The sequence below is a fragment of the Cryptomeria japonica genome, chromosome 11 (assembly GCF_030272615.1).
Source record: "Cryptomeria japonica chromosome 11, Sugi_1.0, whole genome shotgun sequence".
NCBI classification, from domain to species: domain Eukaryota; kingdom Viridiplantae; phylum Streptophyta; class Pinopsida; order Cupressales; family Cupressaceae; genus Cryptomeria; species Cryptomeria japonica.
In genome coordinates this window covers 172552479-172574508 of record NC_081415.1, presented here as the reverse complement: position 1 = coordinate 172574508, position 22030 = coordinate 172552479, and the positions used below count along the sequence as shown (strand labels likewise).

Sequence of the window (22030 nt, the reverse complement as noted above, 5' to 3'; positions counted from 1 at the left end):
GATTTGGAGAGCGAACTTATTAGTGTACTAGAAGAATTGAGTAAAACAAGAAGAGAACTCAAGAGGGTTAAGCTTGTTGTAGTAGATGAACATGATCTCTTGAAGCACTCTTTGGCTGAGTTCAGTCAATTTATATCTGACTTGAAACTGCAGTTGGAAGAAACTAAGAGGATTTGTGAAGCTACAGCCTCTGATTTGACAAAGAAAGATAAAGAGCATCAAAAGATGGAAGAATAAATAGTAAACCTCAGAAAGGAGCTTGAAGAGAAAGGAAGAAATAAAAATAAGGAGCAAGTACGAAGGCAACATTGAGGCCTTAGATAAGATGTTGAGCAAACAAAAGAAATTTAAAGACACAGATGGCTTAGGCTTTGAAGAAGGTCAAATTTCAACCCACAAAGATAAATCCGGCAAAGAAATAATGTTCACCTCTTCAATTAAAGGTGAACAAAAGAAGGCATTCACTGTAGGCAAGGATACTGGGAAAAAGACATATGAGATGCTATTGGAAATTGCCACTCAAATTGGTATAGAGTAATGAACCCGAGGCCACACTTCTTGTACAAAAATATAGACCCAAGGAGAAATGCAAGATTTGACTATGAAGGATTCACCAGACTCAACAACATGAAGGGAAGACCCCCAATAACGAAATTCCATTTAGGACCAAGACAACCTAACCAATATGTTTCAAACTTTCATGGTTACTATTACCAGTGTAACAAATTTGGGCACAAAATAGCTAACTGTAGATTAATCAATAAGCCCTCTATGAGTTATGAAAGTAGAAATCCTTTTAATGCACTCTGTGATATGAATCTTGTCTTCTATTAGTGCAATGGATATGGTCATAAGATTTTTTATTATAGGAAGAATAAACCAGTACCTTACAATAATTTTAAGGACGTCCCCTTAAATAAAAAGGTAAAATGCTATAACTGTCAAGATTTTGGAAACATAGAAAAGTTATGCAAAAATAGGAAGATCAAGCAAATGAAGGCAAATCCAAATCAAGAGTTGATAACTGAACCTGAGCTCAATATGGCAGCTGACAAGAAGAAGGATATCAAACCAGTTTGGGTTGAGAAAGAAAAGGAAAAGGAAAAATCAAGTCTCATAGTACAGACTGCCTTGCATGCTGAAAGGAAAAATATATGGGTGGTAGATAGTGGTTGTTCAAACCATATGACTGGTGACAAAAAGAAATTCATTAAAGTTGAAGATTGGAATGGTGGATCACTAAGATTTGGAGACAATTCCTCCATCAAAATAAAGGGAAAAGGAACTCTAAGCATTTATGGAAAACTGAAGGTACATGATTTATATTATGTGGAAGGCCTAAAGCATAATCTATTGAGTGTGAGTCAGATGTGTGATAAAGGTTATAAATTCACCTTTGAGTCAACCAGTTGCTAGATAAAGAAAGATAGGTCGGTGAAGTTGTGGCAGAAGGAAAGAGAACAGATGAAAACATTTATAATCTGAAGAAATGCTATGAATCCCAATGTATGTTAGGACAAGTAGATGAAAGTTTCCTGTGGAACATAAGATTAGGCCACATAAATTTTGATAGCTTAGTTGCAATGAGAAAGGAGTGTGTGAGGAATATTCTACTTATCATCAAGCCGATATAGGCATTTTGTGATGAATGTGTAAAAGGTAAGCAAACTAAAGTGAGTTTTAGGACAAAGGAGCACAACACCTCAACACCACTTAAAATTGTGCATACAGATCTGTGTGGTCCAACTCAGACAAGAGCACTTGCAGGTGAAAGATACTTTATGCTCTTCATTGATGACTACTCAAGAATGATATGGGTCACCTTTCTGGAAGATAAATCACAAGCATTTGAAAGAATCAAGATCTTTTAAAAGATGGTGGAAAAGGAAAGTGGGTACAGATTAAAATGCCTTAGATCAGACAGGGGTGGAGAGTTCACATCAAATGAATTTGAAGATTATTGTGAAAAACATGGAATTAGAAGGCAATACTCTACTCCTAGGACACAACAACAAAATGGTGTGGTGGAAAGAAAGAACATGACAGTCAAAGAGATAGCTAGAACCATGTTAAATGAGGCCAGTCTAGCAGACACATATTAGAATGAAGTTGTTCATACTATTGTATACACTTTTAATCGGGTTCAATTAAGAACAAGCAACAAAATGATACCTTATGAGTTGTGGTATGACCAGAAGCCATCAGTCAAATACTTCAAAGTCTTTGGAAGAAAGTTCTTTATCAAGAAAGATATGGATGGTCTAGGAAGTTTTGAATCTAGGAGTGATGAAGGAATCTTCCTTGGTTACTCATCTAATAGAAAAGCCTACAAATGGTACAATAAAAGATTAAGAAGAGTAGCTGAGAGTGCATGTAAAAGTTGATGAAGATATGCACAAAGGATGTCAACAATAGGTTAACCAGTATGATGACTCTGGTGATGAACATGATGAAGCTCAGTCAGATACTAAACCAGAGGTAGCATCCAAGAAAGTCCCCAACCGGTATGTACAGCTGAATCACCCAGAAGAGCAAATTTTGGAAAATATGAGTGATGGTGTACAGACTAGAAGGAGACTTGCTCGAAATGATGAAAAAGTCAACCTATGCCTCATAATAGAAGTTGAACCCAAAACATTCAATGAAGCCAATAAAAGACAAGAATGGATGGATTGCATGGAAGAAGAACTGCACCAGATTGAGAAGAACAAGACATGGGAATTAGTCACTAGACCGGAAGACAACAACATCATTGGCACAAAATGGGTACATCGGAATAAGATTAATGAATAAGGTAAGATTTTTTGGCATAAAACTGGACTAGTGTGCAAGGAATACTCATAGGTAGAGGGAATTGACTTTGAAGAAACATTTGCACCGATAGCTAGATTAGAAGCAATTAGAATATTTCTAGCCTTCTCTGCCTACAAAGGTTATAAAGTATACCAAATGGATGTAAAATCTTCCTTTATAAATGGAAATTTGGAAGAAGTGTACATTGAGCAATCGGAAGGGTTTCTACTCCATGATGGTGAGACATTTGTGTGCAGGTTGAAGAATGCCTTGTACAGTCTAAAGCAATCTCCTAGAGCATGGTATTCAAGATTATATCAATACCTAAAGGAGCAGAGATTCAAAAAGGGGAGTGTAGATAGCAATTTGTACATAAAGAAAGATGGGAACCACATGATCATTGTGGTTGTGTATGTAGATAATATTATCTTTGGAGACAACAAAGAAACTCTTTGCAAAGAATTTGCTGATCAAATGAAGTCAGAATTTGAGATGTCAATGCTTGGTGAATTGACATACTTCCTTGGTCTGCAAATATTACAACAAGATAAAGGAATCTTTATCTTACAAGTCAAGTATGCAAAGGAGATGCTGAAGAAATTCCAAATGGAAGATTGCAAACCGGTAAGTACCCCCATGGTGACTGGCAAAAAATTGAGCAAGAATGGTGAATCAACGGTGGTGGATCAGATTTTGTACATATCCATGATTGGTAGTATAATGTATATAACTGGTTTGAGACTGGATATAGTTCAAGCAGTGTGCATGGTGGCCATATTTCAAGCTGCACCAAAGCAGTCAAATATGAATGTTGTTAGCAAATTTTTTAGATATCTACAAGGAACGCTCAGCTATGGCTTGTGGTATCCTAAACAGGGAGAAGCATATACTGACGCTGATTGGGCAAGATGCATTGATGATAGAAAGAGCACAAGTGGTGGTGCATTCTTTCTAGGTGACCAATTGGTCTCTTGTCATAACAAGAAGCAGGACTCAGTCTCTTTATCTATTGTTGAAGTTGAGTACATTGCTGCTACTACATGCTACTCTTAGGTGCTTTGGATGAAGCAGACTCTCAAAGACATACAGGTGGACATCAGTCACCCTATTCTCATCCAGTGTAACAATTTGAGTAAAATCAACATAGCAAAGAATCTAGTCATGCATTCTAGAACAAAGCACATTGCTATCAAGTATCAATTTCTTGGAGAAAAGGTTGAAGGACAGGAGGTAAGGATGGTTTATGTTCCTACTGGCGAACAAGTAGTAGACATCTTCACCAAACCATTATCGGTAAGCACTTTTGAGTATCTCCGACAAAATTTGGGAGTTGTGTCATATGTTTAGGTAGGATTTATGTCGCTCAGGGGGAGCTTGGTATGGATCAAAGGGGGAGTGCACAATACCCTTTATCATTATGACAAAGGGAGAGAAATGTACCGGTATTGAGTGAATTTGGAGAAGTTGACATCAATGCCAAAGGGGGAGATTGTTGGCATTTTGGCACTAAGTTGTCATTGATATCAATTGACATGATGGATATTCACAAAAGGGTGAGCATAAAGATTGAAGGTCTACTGGTAAAGTACAAACTGGTTTGAAGGATGGTTGTTTGTTTATGATGAAGAGGCAGAATATGAAAGCTCTCATAAATCACTCAGGGGAAGTTGTGCTACCAGTATAGTGTGCTCTACCAGCTAAACAAAAGAAGAAACCTCTACTGGCAAAGGGATGTACCGATATGTGTTTGTTAGACCGACTATGTATTGGTGGGCCATGTCTTGATCATTATGATTTCATGTGGAGCAGAGGTGACAAACATGTTGTGGTTGGTAAAGCCTCAACGACATGGTTGATGTAACAGATAATCGCCATTATTGAAGGAGGCACAAATCATGGGATTGTATCTAACTGATTGCGGCTCGAGGAACAAGGAATGAAAGAGGAAGATCAGGGAGTAGTTGGCACCTGAATCAGTGCAAAGGAAATCTGATTCGAGAAGTCCTCGAAAAGTAAATTACAAAAACACTTTGTGTCGACTGATTTCATGACAAAAGATCTGATTTGAGTTTGCTATTTCCTGAAAATGTGTGTTGGACAATGGAAACCGTGTACAGGTGCATCCTTGAAGGACAGGTGATCAATCCAATATTGGTGGGATTGGATCTCATGAAGATTGTGTTGAAAAGAGGAAACCCTTACCACTCAGGTTTTTGGATTGCGTTCTGGTAGGAAATTCTGGTATAATAAATAAGAGCTCAATGACAAAATGATTTGATGCTGTGAATAAAGAGAAGAGAAGAGGTGGAGTAAGCAAGAAGAAGGATTGTGATCCATAGAGAGTTCTAAGAAATTTGCGGTGTGCGTGAGCAAGAGTATCGGTGAGAGGATTCTACTGGCAGAACTATAATCTTGCAGTTGAGCATAACCGTTAATGTGTGGTAGATCAGGTAGCATCCAAGTGTGACACAATATGTTGAGAGACTGTATTTGAGAGGGAGAGAAAGATAACAAAGGTTGAGAATCAGAGAGAGTAATCTCACAACCGACAATATGAGATTTAGTTAAGGAGAAAAGACTATCAACCGACAAAAAGTTGTTTGATTAAAGAGTTGCAAAATTCATTTGCAACAAGAAGCCTTGATTTTATTCAAATAGTATTTCAATATACATCAACAAGTTGAATCTTGGTGCAAGGGTTGGGGTCCTCAAAGTGTAGGAGTCGGTGCTCCTTGGATTGGTTCCCAGAATCTTTGTAAGTTGGTGTTTTACCTATGAGGCTCGATCGAAGAAGTAGTCTCGAACAAATTTTCTCACCGAGGTTTTTCCCATATTGGGTTTTCCTCATAAATCTGGTGTTGTGAGTTACTTTTGTGTGAATGATCTCTGTGACTTTCTTTCTTGTATTACCGGTATGATTGTTTAGTGGTTAAGTGAATAATTGATAGTCTGAAGTTAGATCTGAAAAGACAAAGGTTAGGAACCACTGATTCACCCCCCTCTCAGTGCTATTTTGTGTTCAACAATCTCAATGTTACTATAGTCTTTAGTTGGTTTAGTAATAGTTGTCTAGAAAATAGAAAAAAAATTGACCTTTTGCAAAGGTTTTGTGTAGATTTCTAATAAAATTTTATTTATGGGTGGATTGTCATTATATTAGAGATTCTTGGTAGTAGAAATATCCACATGGAATACAACAACTACAACATTTACTCAATTACCATTTTTGCCATGAGACTAGTTTTTTAAACTATTTCCCATGGTATATAATTACAACATTAACACAAATTCATGTCTTTGAGGAGGTTTTTATGCATCAAGTCAATCTCCATATCCTTTTTTAACATCCTCCTAAGGCATGGAAAACTTTGATATTTGGAATAGGGCAGGAACATCCATGATACAATAATCAAAACTATTTTCGTTGAATATGGTGGTCACAAGTGCCTTGGTGGGCATGTTTAAGAAATGTAAAAGTGTTAGAATTTGTGAAATGCGAATACCACAAGCCTAGTTATCTTCTCCAAGAATACTTGTCACACATAAAGAGAGAACTGACCAACAAAATAATTGAAGACAATAACAATGAAATTGCTTGAGTTACAATGAAGGATATGACATCCTTATAAAGAAATCTAACTCTAAAGATAGAAACCCTAAATGGTGGATTTTCCAAGATAGACTAAGAGTGGAAATAGAATGCATGAATCAATCATGTATGCACAAAAAGTATAATAGACTAATTAAATGCATGAAACTCTCAAAATCTAAACATAGTTTTCTTTTCCTAGTTTGCTTTATGCATGGAGATAAATATTCATTAATTATTTTTTATTAATTAAATAAATAATAAATACCAATAATTAATTACTAGTTAAGGAATATATTATTTAGTGAATTAATGCAATTAAGTGAATAATTAATATATAAATTATTTAGTCCAACACCCCTCCTAAATGCACAACTGGGGAGAGAGGCAACAAGGATGTAGTAATAAGCATGCAAAGGTGAATGCAAGATGGGTCCCGCCATAAAACCTGATGAGGTACCCATGAACAAACATGGAAGTTTCACAGACATAGAGCAAGGGAGAAAACCCAGTGGGAACAAAACTCCTCTCCAAAAGAGAAACAAAAAATAAATTACAAAACCAATGTCTTGAGAGACTCTCTCAAGAACATATGTACAAACAAACCCCCATGATATTGACAAGGGAGAGGTATGACAGGTCCATTTTTGCAGATTGCTTACCAAATGACTGTCTCTTCCTTGCGAAGTCAACATTGCTTATCTTGGTCCTATATTCTAACATGGTGTTAGAGATAATTGAACACCAAAATAATTGAAGATAATAACAATAAAAATTGATTGAATTGATTTGGAATTGCTTGAGTCACAATGAAGGATATGGCATCCATATAAAAAAATCTAACTCTAAAGATATAAACCCTAAATGGTGGAGTTTCCAAGATAGATTGAAGGTGAAAATAGAATGCATGAATCAATCATGTATGCACAAAAAGTATAATAGGCTAATTAAATGCATGAAACTATCAAAATCTAAACATAGTTTTCTTTTCCTAGTTTGCATTATGTATGGAGATAAATATCAATTAATTATTCGTAATTAATTAATTAACTAAATAATAAATGCCAATAATTAATTGCTAATTAAGGCACATATTATTTAGTGAATTAATGAAATTAAGTGAATAATACATATATATATATGTATATTATTTACTCCAACAAAAAACATATAGAACACAAATTCTTTTTTTCTTTCGTAAAATATGTTGTAGACACCTAAAATTTTCTTGTCATAATTAAACAAATATTTTAATTTACTTAATTATTTTATCCTAAGCCTTCTATTAATTAAATATATTTTTATTTATTTAATTAATTCACTTATCCTTTATTAGCCTTTCCCTATTTAAATAAATATTTTGTTTATTTAATTATCCTTTCCCTAAATTAAATAAATATTTTATTTATTTAATTGGTCCCACTTCCTCTATGAAATAAATAGATCTTTATTTATTTAATTAATTCATTATGTTTTTCCCTCTATGATACTTGCCATTTATTTCTTAATTTTCCTCCAATTATCCCTTTCATATTTTATACCTACACTTTAATCTTAGCCGACCATTTATCTTTTCACCTTTTAATCCTATCACTCCATTTTATAAGGTGTCTTTTCTATAAGAGGATCAATCACGTGACTTCACAAATACAATCCATTCTTTGTTGAGCTCTAGTGTATAATACAAAATCTGAGAGCAAATATATCAAACAAGATCAATGGAGATAGGAAACAATGGAGATCGAACCCTACCAAGCATGTGAATGGTATTATCATTTCATTTTGTTGTTATTTTTATATTTTAGGTTCTTCATTGGTGTATGGAAGATTCTTAATTGTGTAACTCGGGTTTGTTGTGGTTGGATTTTTATGGTTTTACAATAGTTTAATCTTCCAAACTCCACTATATACACATATCAGCAAAATGTAACCCCAAAACATAATGATTGTAGTATATACACAAAATGGTCCATGCAATTCATAAAAGTATATAGAGATTAAAATTAAACTTGTCAATTACATTTGCTTCAAATTTTTAAAATCTTTCTTCCATGAGACTATGCGTTTACTTGAGATGAGTAGCTTAAAGCTTCCAAGGTTTTCTAAACAAATCTATTTTTCTTATGTTAAATAATAATTGTATTTTGTGTGATTGTATTTCTTTCAATGCATTTTAAAACTATTCCAATTTGTTATGTATTATTTTATGTTTTGCATAGATTTAATTTTATGTATATGTTCCATTAATTATAGTCCCTGGGATCATATTTGAGTTGATTCATTTACGAAACATATCAACTAGAATTTTTTTAACAAATAAGTTTCACCAAAGATATATGCATTAAAATTAATAAATAATAAAATAGTATTCCTTATATCTAAAACAATCTATATTAAAATTGACTAAGATAAATTTAGTTAGAAAAATTCAATCCAAACCATAATTCTTTAAGCCAATGATATGTTTATTCATTTCAAGTCCTTTTTCAAAATGAAATGAAAAATTGTGATTTTATAGAGAAATTTAAAAAAAAAATTACTATTGTACAAAAGCCAAGCATAATCTCATCTTTCACATTTTGACAACTACATAATGTAATAGTAAAACAAAACATACCCCAAACAAACCCTAGGCATTTAATATTTAAACTTCAAAAGAGAACTTTAACCCTTCAAATATGCCATAGCCCACTCTATTTGTTCAATTCCATACACAAAGCAACTACTAATAAGCAACAGTGAAAGCATAGAATTCGTATTTTGATTCACAATTATAATTAAACTTTAAAAGGTACATAGTTGATATTATAGATATGTCATGTACATTTTTTTTTTTTTCAATTAACAAATTTCAAACGTTATTTTTTATGCAATGACGAAGTAAGGAGATTGAGACAAACTAATTTTTTTAAAAAGTTGGATCCATGATTCTAGATCAAATCCATCAAACATATGTCAAATCTATATTTGTAAGATTGATTCCACAAATTGTAATATCTAACCTTGTCTTGAATCAAATATTTTGCACCTTTTTTGCTACTGGAAATTTGTCCAACAGTTTGCCTAAAGTCCATGGAAAAAATTGCAAGGTTGTCTTTCTTATGAATATGATGTGGTTGAATAATTTCAGATTTGCAGAGACAATGATAAATTTAAGATTCATCACTAGGTAAATTTCTGAGCAACTACAACACTGAAGAACACCATGCCTGAATTACCATTCACATTACAATTTTATAATATTAAATGAATTTAATCATTCAAAAATGCGAATTTCGGTCATTCAGAAGGGACAATGGGAAGGATATGCTCGCAGATAGCAAAAGTCAAGAATATTATCCCCATTACATATTTCCATAAAATCATCTCATTTACAACCTCCCAATCGATCTATCCATCTATTAAAGATAATGATGTAACAATTTAGGGTTGTATCATCTATGTATCAAGCGGAATGTTATACATTTTACAAAATCCATGTATAAATGTGGCTGAATAAGCTTCACTTTCTTTTATCTTGAATAAATGAAGAGCTTCACTTTCTTTGATTTGTAAATGAACAAAGGAAATAAAAATATTAGACTGGAAGGTGGTTATGAAAACAAAATGATTAATTTTTCTTGCCCCCTCTAAATTTGTAAATGTTCTGTATACTTATAAAATACTAAGAAATATTTTCCTTTCACCAGTTAACCGAGCATAGTCTCTATTTTTGGTGACATAAATAAGTCCCTCCCTATGATTTATTGGTTGTCCCTAGAAAAATGACAGGTGACAAAATAAGAAGAAATATCATAATTAGATAAAATAAACGATAACAAAGGATAAACATTATTTTTTTTGGAAATGGAAAGGAGGAGGTCAAGTGGGTGGTTTGTTTGGGTTTTTGAGTAGCGAGGGAGATGATGAGTCTAAAGGGAATGAAAATGGTGGTGAATCTCAAGAGGATTGTGATGAAATTTCTAGAAAAAACTTGCCATAGTTGATTGGAAATTCAGAAGTCTGAAAGGGGGTAAAATTTTTCAATGAAGCAGGAAACACAATTTCTAGAAACGAATAGTAGGAATAAAGAGGCTGGGGTTTGAACTCTGATTCTTTTAAAAATAAAATAAAATTGAGAATAAGAATTATATTTTTTGAAATGCTGCCATGGGATTTCTTTCATGCTGAATCTCAAGAGGATTGTGATGATATTTCTAGCAAAACTTACGACGGTTGATTGGAAATTTAGAAGTCTAAAAGGGAAGTCTAAAAGGGGGTATTCAGTTTTCAATGAAGAAGTAAACACAATTTCTGGAAAAGAATAGTTGGAATAAAGAGGTTGGGGTTTGAACTCTGATTCTTTTAAAAATAAAATAAAATTAAGAATAAGAATTATATTTTTTGAAATGATGCCATGGGATTTCTTTTACGCTCTGTTTTTGTCACACTGAAATTTGTGTATCCTAATATGTATTTCAATGTCCAATTTAATGTGTTGCAAATACAAAATTCTCCCAGATTTATAAGGATCTAGTAAACACAATAGAGTGGCCAATAACAATATACTTTCATGATCACTTCAGGTGGGTTCCTAAGTATTCCTTCATGAAAAATATAACACAAGAGGCAATGGAGCATAAAGTACATCCTACTGAAAATGCAAACAGTGAAATAAACAAGAAGGAAAAATGGCTAGATGATAGATGCGTACCTACTTCAAAATGTGGACAGTTCAAAGCAGTAAAGAGTACACTGTCTGTAAACTCAATAACTCACTTATCCTATCAATGCCAAATGACTATGCTAAACATAATATTAACTAGTATACCTCTATTTAAAAAATTTAGGTAAAATACGCCGAAATATATCTTATTGAGAAGAATTTATCACCTTAAGATTAACTATAATTAATCTCTAGTTAAAATCTAAGCCTAACCTTGATTTCACTCTAATCATATTTTAAACTAACATTGACCTTGACCCTAATCGTAATTAAATTTATAATCTTAAATATAATTAAAATCTAATATTTTAACTCTTAGTAAACCCCAACCCAAATTGAAAACTAACCTTAAACTTACCTTATTAAACCCTAAACCTAACTTAATAATTTTCCCTAATTGATCTCTAACCCTACCTTAATCATAACCCTAATTGAACTTAAATCCTAATCCTAACTAAACCCTAACCTTAATGATAATGGAACTATAATCATAATTTAATCCTAACCCAAAGATTCCTCCTACAACTCTTAACCTCGAATTTAAATTTAATTAAACCCTATCCCAAACCTTAACCATAATTCAATGCTAATCCTAATCATATCTCTAATTCTTATTCTAACCCTAGCCCCAAATCCAATTCTAACTTTAACCATAATCATAACTCAATAGATAATATTAACCTTAGACCTAACCATAATTAAACCCTAATCATAATTCTAATTGAATGTTGACTCTACTTTAACTCCAACCCTAATCATAACCTTAACCCTTATTTAACCCTAACCCTAACCTAATCTTGAACCTTACCTTATTTGAATTCTAACCATAATTTAATCCTAACCCTCTAAATGGAATATTCATATTCTAACATAAATTGAACCCTAATCTTAAATTTAATTAAACCTCAGTATTAAAGCCTTTACTAAACCCTAACCCAAATTACAAACTAACCTTAACCCAACCTTAACCCTAGCTCAATACTTTCCCCTAATTTAATTGTAACTTAACCTTAACCCTAATTGATCATATAACTCTAATTGAATCCTAACCTTAACCCTAACCATATGTGATTGTAATTATAATTTAACCCTAACTCTAAGATTTCTCCTATAACTCTACTTTAACCCTAACCCAGATTAGTAACCATAACTTCAACCCAAAGTAACCTCAACTTTAACCCTAATTGAACTGTAACCCTAATCTCAACTATAATTTAATCCTAAACCCTATCACTAATTCTAATTCTACCTATAATCATAACCCTAACCATAACCCTAATCCTAATCCTAATTGAATGTTTCTCATTTGCCTTTCTTATATGATTTAAAATTATATTTATTAATATTCAATTACGTCCAAAATTGACATTTCCCTTTGTTTAACACATCCATATTAATTTTAGAATGTATTACTTTCTTCACATTTAACATTGTATTCATTTAGAAGGTTTATCATGGATAAGAATTTTATATAGGTTTAATGGAAACATTAAAATAATTAAAATCACAATTAATTTTGGAATGTACTAATTTTTTTATGTTTTACATTATGTTCATTTTCATTATGTATTGTTATGATAGATTTAATCAAACCTTTCCAAAGCAAATTTCAGATGAATTTTTAACCCTAATCATAATTGCACCCCAAATTAACTCTAAACAAATTGAACACTAATTGAACTATAACCCTCACTTTAACCATTATTTAATCCTTAACCCTATCTCTAATTTTAATTCTAATCCTAAATCTAATTTTAATTCTAACCCTAAGCCTAATTTTAATTTTATCTCTAAGCATAATATAACCCTACCCATAATTCTAACTTCATCGAATGTTGTTCATTTACCTTTCTTCTATGGTTTGTTACTAAATTCATTAATGTTCAATTACCTTCAAAATTGATATTTTCCTTTGTTGAACACATCCATATTAATTTTAGAATGTATTAATTTCCTCACATTTTACATTGTGTTCATTTAGAAGTTTATTGTGGATAAGAATTCTATATTGGTTTAATGAAAACATTAAAATAATTAAATGAGGATTAATTCTAGAATCTATTAATTTTTTTTATGTTTTACATATTATTCATTTTAGTAAGTTTGTTGTTGATAAGAATTCTATATAGGTTTAATCAAAACAATGAAAAAAAAAAAAGAATTAATTTTAGAATGTACTAATTTCAATGTATATTTTATTGTGTTTATTTTAGCAGGTTTTCTATTGATATCCTAAAATTAGAATTATATATAGATTTAATGGAAACAATCAAATTTGTTTTATTGTCTTTATTTTAGCAAGTTTTCTATTGATATCCTAAAATTAGAATTATATATAGATTTAATGGAAACAATCAAATCTGTTTTATTGTCTTTATTTTAGCAAGTTTTTTGTCAATAAGATTTCTATATAGATTTAATCAAAACACTAAAACAATTAAGAAGAGGATTAATTTAGAATGTATTAAATTATTCCTTTTACATTTAGAATGTATTAATTTATTCACCTTTTGCATTGTTCATTTTAATAGGTTTGTTGTGAAGAAGAATGGTTGTAAACCCAAATGCCCATTGTACATGGAACTTGTATTTGGCTTTGCTTTCATCCAGGTTGCAAGCTATTGAAGAGATTGTTGCTCCAGAAGACAATGGGTAATTATTTGCATGCTATTGCTATCCTGAAGAAATGGAGATTTTTCTAGAGAATATCAAATTGTAGCTCTTGAAATTGAGATGTCATGCCCATATATAAGGTTATTGTTTCCTCCATTAGATGTCTGATCTCATTTATTGTTGGCAGGTCGCCACTCTTCCCCTACCCTTCTTGGCATTAGATTCTATTTAGGGCAACATGTCATAACGGTTGTGTGAGAGTAAATGGTTCTGCAATTCTTTATTTATCGCAACGTTCTGCCAAACATGCAAACGTTTCATGATTGGAAGACCTGCATGCAAACGTCAAAATTTTCTTGAAGTGAAATTTTGTTGACGGACAACATCGATGCCATTGTAGATCGCCTCTCGGCGAAATTATAGTATCTGATATACTATATATAAATATTCTTAATATATCCATCAACATTCCCATTATGTACTATCAAGTTTTTAATGGTTAGCATGTTTCTTTTATCATGTATGTAGTTTGGTGGTAGAACACATCTTACCACCTGGTGAGTTCATCCCACTACCGGGCACCCCCATCAAGGAGCTATTCTCTGTGACTTATTGGTTCTCAAAGCCGTAGCTCCACTTTCATAGAGCTTACACTCAATATCTAGGCCAGGAGATGCATGATAACCTAGACTAAGAAGCATAACTCATTATCGGATCATGGTAGAGAAGAGGCCAATTAACAGAAGTCAGTAGCTCCCTTACACTTTAGCTACTTCAAAACCTAGGAGGGTATTCCTTAGATGTCTTCAACAAGACAATTAAAGATAAATACTTGTGTTCGGAATGGACATTCCCTTGGCCCTTAAGCTGCTATCCCTATCCCCAAAATTGTTTTGGGTATGACAGGATTATAGGGAATGTCCCCTGGCTGTCCCCGAAAGTTTTCAAATCTTTGAAACGTATCCAAAATGTGTTTCAGTAATTGGGAATGCCATGGGGACATTTGGCTATCCCTGAGATGGATGGCGACATCTGAGACATCCCTCAATCATCTCAGGGACATCGAGACTACCCAATGGCAAGACAAGTTTTTATAATGTTTAACATAAATAAATTCGTGAAATAATATAAGGCTGTAAAATATACCATGGCAGCAGTTAAATCATCACATCAATGACAACAGTGGTGCCTATATGAAGGATGAAAACCCTATCATGCACACAAAGGAACCCGATTCATCCGAAACCAATTAAAAAGTGTTTGCCTTAGATAGCATCTGCTAGTTCAGATAAAACTTAAAAGCAAGCATCTAAGTCGTCAATTCATTCTTCATTTGGTCATTCCTAAATTGGTAGTTCTTACCATCAAATTCATAGTCACAGGCAAAAAAAACAGAATAGTGGAAGATGCAGTTTTTGCCATGGCTTAAAATATCAAGCAAAAAATACCAACGAAAAATAGCAAACTACATGAAACAACCACAGTTGTTTGGTAAACACTATAAATGTTGATGCAAAAACTCTCACAGAATCGAATCTAGAAATCGTAAACTATAATTTAAAAAAAAAATAACAATACTGTTGATCAAGGTTAATAATAGGTTAATAATAAATTTCACGTATTTATTTCTGGCAGAAAGAAATCACCCATAAACATACAACCAAGAATGCAAATGCAATCACTATATCATCAAAAGTAAGAGGTTCAAGTTTTCATTAGAAATGTGATGGCATATGAAGTCTTCAAAGGTAACTGTTACAATAAAAAGGAATCTTAGATTAGGAAGACTAAATTTCATACAAAAAATTAAACAAGTACAGACTACAGACAATACACATAATAGAGGAGAGAGATGGATTTCAACAATTTATTTATGGTAACAGATGATTCCACTAAAGCAAATAAGAATGCAAAATCAATTACTAGGGGAAAGGACCCAGTAGTTGTGCACCCTAAATTTGTGCTTCTTAAAATCTTACTTGGAAATTTCAAATCATTTCGATTTTTTTACAGCAGCTTACTTGGCAAGTCCCCTGCTTATAACTAAAGTTTTAGGGCTACATCATCAAATATGATGCCACATCAGCATGCTTTTTGCTAAAGTTTTGCGTTGACTCTGATTGTTTTAGTGATAGCTGTTTTCTTAGGTAACTTTTCATATATATGTATTGTGTCTATTGTATGCAGCAATGGGTGAAAGATGAGTCATGGAGCAACCGTGTGAGGGACACAGTGGGTCATCCAGCCTTTGGGTTTGTGAACAAGGCCACTGGGCAGGCCCTTCGTCATGCCCCTGCTGTATTTCAGGAGGTATATATACATATATTTTGTTTTTGAGTTATTCTTTTATAGTAGACTATAATTGTTTCACTGTAAAGGTTCTTTATTTCAGGATGTTGTTGAATTTGACCTAGTGACTGTAGATATGGCTTTCGATGATAAAGTATTGAGTTGTTTCATGGCAGGTGTTGCTGACCAAGTATGAGCCTGGTTCCTATGATGAGAGTGTTCTGTGGAGTGAGAGTGAGGACATGGGATATGATTACACGACCATAAGGATGGCAAATGACATTGGCCTTAACTTGGATGCATTCCAGGGTGATAGGAAGCATGGGGCATCGAAGAGGGCACTAGAGTTGTGCTGTGGAAGTGGAACAAACAGGACAACCAGCTCTGGCAGATTTGCCCCTGCTATTAGAATGATCATCATGATATATACAGTATAGAGACATCTATTTGCTATAAGTATGTTATGTATATTCTTAGTCTGTAACTTTTTAAGCGTGGAGATCAGGAGTATATGCGGTTTGCATGGGTCTACCTGATCATATAAATAAAGAAGTTCTAGAGTTTATAGTACACGATTTCTATTTGTATGTTCTAATTTCTGACTGGCATGGTATGTTAGATTTTGATTCATGTTTTGATTTTCTCTGATCAGTTAAAAGCTTGCATAGAAAAGAATGCTTACTTATCTAAGTAGACTTCAAATTTGAGTGATTTGCTTTTAGAAGTGATCAAAAGGAATATTTTGAAAAGCTTACAGCAAAGTTTATAACATATTTATAAAAAATTAATTATCTAAAAAGAGAAGTTCTTGGAATTTTATATTGGAGGCTTGAAAAAAAATAAAAATGTATATTAGATATTTTGACATATTAGTAAAGTGAATTTATAACTAGTAAATTCTTTATTGTAAAGTTATATAATTTTTAAAAAAAATATCTTAATCTGGTGAAGGATAGTATTTTGAATTGTTCAAGTAATTAATTATTTGTTTACTTTGAACAAGGAATTTATACAATTATATTTACAAACTCAAATTAATTCATTGTATTCCATCTTTTGTATATTCATATTTTAAACTTTTCATTTTTTATTTTCATATCATGCATCCTTTCACATATACCTTGAAGGATCTTTATTGATTTTTCTTTTTAAAAAATACAAAGATTAGGCTTAAAGGAATAAATAAAAGAAATTTTCTATTTCCCCTTTTAATGACTATTTTCTAGTAATCAAAGTCCATTTACACATCCACTAATATTTCTCTAGATATTGCTTGTAATCAATGCATGAATTTGACAAACACTAAAACATAATTATTACTGAAAGATAGTTGATATGTGTGTGTATGACATTAAATTTAGTTCATTTAAATATATAATGTTCAATAGCTGTACAACAAAGAAACCTTCATGTCAAATTTAACAAGTGATTGTATAAAAGCAAGCAAAGATACTAAAACCTATAATAATGGAATTTAGAAAATTATAGAAAATATAGTAACATAGTCTTCTTTAGTATGAATTATAAATAGTTTTACAATATATGTAAAAAAAAGTTGTGGCATATATATTCTTAAAACAAGTTTGCTAAAATATAAATTGAACGACCAACCAATATTAAAATCTTACATTTTAAGTCCCATTTTAAATCTAATTATCCAACCACCTTTAAGAGTGTTTTAAAATACTCTTCAATCATCAACAACGTTGATATATAGCATGAACTTCATCAATTTACTATAGTTAATAATCCATGGAATTTTCGCCTTTTAAAAAATTATTTAGATGTCTCTTAGGAAGATTTTAATATTATTTTTTATATTTTCTCTAATGAATAAGTGGTTGAGAATAGTCATGTGTCTCACATCAAGCTCAAATTATCTCCCAAGTTTCAGGAATGGCAAACATGGGAAGAGAATCAAATACCTATGATCAGGTTGGGCAACTATTGATCGAATCAAATATCTACTTAACCAAGGGAGGCTTTTGTAAGGTGCTACAATAGATACAATTATAGAAATAAATATTTACCTTAATACAAGCCATTCCCAATGCATAGTGTACCCCTACTTTGGTTGTCATCTTTGTACCTATATGCTAGTTTTCACTATTCAAGATCAAGCACGTTAACAACAAAGATATCTTACCATACTAATTATCTAATAATTAATTCATAATGGCCCTTAATGTTGTTTTACACATTTAGTCATGGCAAGGGAATACACTAAATCATGTTAAATTAAAAATATGGTTAAATAAAATTTTTATGGGTGCTTTGGGATGAAGGGAAGGTGGAGCTTGTGGTAAAGTGGCGCCTTTATCAAATTAGCCAACAGATTCATAGAATTTATATTAAAAAAAATATAATGAAGGAAAAATATACCCTGATAAAGATATCACAAAAGACTAAATCCTTCAAAATGTATAAGGAAACTAGATTCTAAACATATAATAAAAAAATAACAAAATTTTGGATAAACCTAGATAATTAGATTGCAAAATTTCTAAACCCAAATCTAGAAGATGGAATCTTAAGGTTTCTTTTAAATTATTTAATTTTCTTTCTCTAATAATTCTCTTCTTTAATTTTTCATCATATATTATGGTAAAATTTTGAGGTTTGGAATACTTATTGCTTATAAAATTGAAAGGAGGCATGCAAGCATGAATCAAATCCTAAAATTTTATGCGTTTTGGGGAGTTGAAAGGGATGTGCATCTGATCATGTCATATTTTTCTTTGATATGATACCTAAAACTTACCATTTAACACATCTATTTCTACCTATATATAGATGTTGATCTATCTCAATTTGAGACATGATCATTTAAAGACTAATAATTGGCATCTAACAATGGCAAGGGTGTAGGTAGAACTAATTGCACAAAGTTTTGTTGAGTTTTGAGGTTAAACTATGACTTTGGAATCTGATGAAGTTTTAGGAGGTTGGATGGACTTGGGACCTTGGGATTTTGATATTTTAGGATGAATTTGGATCTTGGGAATTGATGTGATTTTTTAGAGTTTGGGGGACTTGGGATCTTCTACATTGATAAGGTTTTAGGAGTTTTGGGGGATGTGTGATCTTGAAACCTAATGGGCCTTTGGGTGTTTCGTGTGACTTGGGATCTTGAAAATTGATAGATATTTAGGAGTTAGGAGGGACAAGGGGTCTTTGATATTGATTGATTTTCATGTTTTTAAAAGTATTTTTGTATTTGGACCTATTTACAACTATCCAATTCTTTCCAAGGTTCTAGATTCTAGGAAGAAAAATAAGGAAATTGGGTTAAGGAGATTGGAGGGAATGAGGACTTTAGGACCAAGTTCTTAGTTCAATGAGACCTTTGAGGCTCTAGAAACCCACAAAGAAAATATAACTCTAGAAATACATTAATTTTCAAAGATGACCAATTTTGAAAGATTAATTATATTATGATCTCCCTATTGGAGTAATTAGGATAATCACCTAATTAATCAAATTGAATTAGTTTCTTTATTAATTTATTACGCTTAAACTAAACTTACGATTTCTTTTCTATATTTAGATCAAACTAATTATAGGTCATTTTCTCAATTCATAAGATAAGGATACGTCTCATGCTCTAATTTAATCCTCACTTAGGGTTACTATATAAGGTATTATATTTATACTTTTATAGTAATTAATTATAATATATCCAAGTTTTTTCATGTTTATTGTATTAGTTTAGTATAGGCATATCTTTCATGCTTTCTTAGATAAATATCTCTATCTAAATTGGAGAAATATTCCGAAGACAAGATCAATGATTGCATAAACTTCCATAGTAGAGAGAATAATAATATTCACTAGGAAATGATACTGAGATTAGATGATAAACTATGTACAAAATCCTTTCTTAAATAGGCAAGAGTTAGAAAGAGAGTGCCAATGAGAGTAGGTACAACTACCTGACACAATTTACTAAACACATACTTAGGAAATGACCAATAATGACAACTAATATCCACCTAAGTGAAACCTAAGATGGAATAAATAATATTTACTCAAACACCCCTCCTTAAGTTCAAGTTAGGGAGAACAAATACAAAATGATATGAGGATGGGTCCTAGAAACTAGCCCATACTAGGTACCCATATATAGCTAATTATGCAACTAATCTCTTAAAAATAGAGAAAGGGATCTAAAACCTCGTGGGACAAAAATCATCTCCAACAAATAGATGATGTAAATAAATACGTCACCAATAAAATTGTTGTACAAATATTGATCAACAAGGTGAGAAAGTCTACCAGCTAGAAGAAATATCATCTAATAATAAAATATTAGACTCCAGATTTAAATATAAAACCATCAATAATAACAATAGAGAAATTTCTCTACAAAAATAATTACACAACTATTAAGAGATGGGATCTCAATAGGGGCTAGTGAGGATCTCAACTAGGAAGAGTTGTCAATCAATATGCTTTGATACCATGTTTGAGCAATTTGCCCAAGCCAGGATCAATGAACGCAAAAATTTCCATAGAAAAATAGAATAATGATATTCACTAGGAAATGATATTGAGTTGAGATGGTAAACAATGTACAAAATCCTTTCTTAAATAGGCAAGAGTTAAAAAGAGAGCAAAATAGGTGAAGATGACAAAATGTAATGGAGAAACACATAAAACACCAAGAATTATAGCATAAAATACATTCTACCTTCTCCTTTTACTTGATCCTAAGTGACCCAAAATCACTTAATTTTCTTATTTTTTTGGTTGGAATATGGATTTTTCTCTATTTCAACATAACAACAAAGATTATGATGGAAATTTGTCCATTGCAATTTCATGAATTTAAGTGATGGATTGGTGAAGAAAGGCTCCAATTTATAGAATTATTGAGGAGGAATGGAGGGTAAAGATTTAAAATGGCATAGAGGGCTACGATTGCATGAGATTGAGTGACATGGGTTAAAGGCTTAGCCTTGTGACAAGCATCACAAGTTGGAGGCATGTGAGAGACATACTTTTCATGGAGAATAGAGCAAGGTGTTCTAATACTTGTGTGAGAATGAATTAGGAAGAAAAATGAGTTGACAAGTGGAAGAGATGTATGTATATATTTTGGAGTATTTATAGTTGACAAAATAATCTTATTTTTAAGTTATGATGACATTTTGATGAGGTTTATTTAAGTCCTTGCATAAAAAGGTACTGAGATGGTAAGGAGGTTTTCCAAATAATTCCTTTTCTCTTTGGAATTTACTTGTAACTATATTTAAAGAAGAATTCTTATTTTATTTATACCCAATTATTCTTCTAAAATAAGTTGAAAAAATCAAATGAGAAGAAGGAGAGTCTAGCAAGGACTTTAATCATAGGCTCATGGGTGCCATTTTCATCATACCATAAATTTATAGACCTAACATACTTGCCTATATTGATATGCTACTTGAGGCATACAAAGCTATTCTAAGTTCAATATAATTTAATTTGGTAAATATTTAGCAAGAATACTTATTATTTGATTCCATTAAGAAAGTGAAAAATGATATGGTTGTAAAATCATTATCCTCAAGTGTAGAGGTTGATGGTAGTAAAAAAAGGAGCATATATATTGCATCAAACATAAGAATACTATCAAGTGATGATTGTGTTTTTATACATGTAGATGAATGTGTAGGTATATTATATGATTTAGTATAGACAAGTATGAAAATGTTTGCAACTACCTTCACCTAGATTAGTTATCCATAGGTGATAGCAATGAAGCAATAAATAAAAAATATTAATTCAATTAAAATGAAAATTGAAATTGATGTTTATTATGTCAATATGGATGAAAGACAAATGAGATAAATATGTATGAAAGTGAAAATATGGATGAATCAACTCATGCGGTTGATTATAAAAAGCATACATAAGTTTTTGCTGAAAGTGGTGAATAAGAAATAAGTTTCTTGTTTAATATATTTCTCTCATTTTTCCTTTATTTTTATATTAAGACTAATGATATTTTTTTGCACGAGGATAACATAGATGTGACTATACTTAATAATAAAATTGTT

General features: G+C 31.8%; 1 pseudogene; it reads left to right on the top strand.

The window, feature by feature from the left end:
- Positions 1 to 16535, top strand: part of LOC131036941 (ricin B-like lectin EULS3) — a 71434-nt pseudogene extending 54899 nt beyond the window's left edge.
- The last annotated feature ends 5495 nt before the right edge of the window (positions 16536 to 22030 follow it).